Source organism: Spea bombifrons, chromosome 10 (assembly GCF_027358695.1).
Source record: "Spea bombifrons isolate aSpeBom1 chromosome 10, aSpeBom1.2.pri, whole genome shotgun sequence".
Taxonomy (NCBI): Eukaryota; Metazoa; Chordata; class Amphibia; order Anura; family Pelobatidae; genus Spea; species Spea bombifrons.
The window spans coordinates 17,837,728-17,838,981 of record NC_071096.1 but is presented as its reverse complement, the minus strand read 5'-3'; the positions used below and the strand labels follow the sequence as shown (position 1 = coordinate 17,838,981).

General features: G+C 41.5%; 1 non-coding gene across 1 annotated transcript; it reads right to left on the bottom strand.

Annotated features, from left to right (window-relative positions):
• Positions 1-269: 269 nt before the first annotated feature.
• TRNAL-CAG (transfer RNA leucine (anticodon CAG)) lies at positions 270-352 on the bottom strand. The gene has a single exon. It is a non-coding gene; the product is annotated as a tRNA-Leu (tRNA).
• Positions 353-1,254: the final 902 nt, after the last annotated feature.

Sequence of the window (1,254 nt, the reverse complement as noted above, 5' to 3'; positions counted from 1 at the left end):
GAAAGCTGCAAGTAGAACGAGTGATCCTCTTTCCTTAATGACCATTCTGGCTCGTATGTTTAACTGTGTTTGCTAGCTAACCCCTTGTTACATTCCTGCTCATGATACTGCTTCTCTTCTCCACCACGGTGTGATGTTCTAATTGACCAGTTTAGTGGTGAGATAGAGCAGAAATTCTTAATCTTAGAGCCTAAATAGTGCAAATTATTGTAGGAGTGAAAAGTGTGAACTGAAATTATGCCTGGCAGGTAGTGGTACGAAAAGATTATTGTCAGAAGTGGGATTTGAACCCACGCCTCCAGAGGAGACTGCGACCTGAACGCAGCACCTTAGACCGCTCGGCCATCCTGACACAAGTGTGGACTGTAAAAGAACAGCTACATGTCCGTTATTTATATTATGCGTGCCACCCTGGCGTTTACAGACAGAGACCTTAAGCTTTAAGGTTTTATTGCAGTGCAATATGCCACACTTGGGAAGCACATGCAGGTGCCTAAGGATTTTCAGAAAAAAATAGATCATTTCTGGAGGAATGTCACAGGTGTCTTACTCACAGAAAATGCCCATCTTCATATTGCTACATATAAACTCACAATTGATGTGATTATTCAAAGATAAAAAGCCTACAGCATTCACTGGGTACTAAAAGATCAAAAAAGGGCTGAATGGTCCTTGTTAAAGAATAATGAGGTGTGAGCCAAAGCAAGATCTTCTGTAAAGAGTTCACAGGTGATACGCCTTCCACAACTATCATTCAAAGTTGTGTTTTGAACCTTGTTTTCAAAGTAACCCCCTCAATAGTTGATCTCTACGTTACTGCTTTTTGTCTCTACCACGGTGTGGTGTTCTAATTGACCAGCTCTGGCTGAGAAGCTCTTTATTGTTTCTTCAACTGACTGTGCCATTTTGATAACTGAATGTTCCCATTTGACAAAGACAGCTTTGCTACAAAACAAAAACAGCTGTGCAGTCAACAACAAACAATAAAGTCCAGGAAAAGTAGAACTCACGACCCCTGGTTTACAATACCAGTGTAAGCGTGCAGCAAGAAAGCTGCAAGTAGAACGAGTGATCCTCTTTCCTTAATGACCATTCTGGCTCGTATGTTTAACTGTGTTTGCTAGCTAACCCCTTGCTACGTTCCTGCTCATGATACTGCTTCTCTTCTCCACCACGGTGTGATGTTCTAATCGACCAGTTCAGTGGTGAGATAGAGCTGAAATTCTTAATCTTAGAGCCTAAATAGTGCAAATT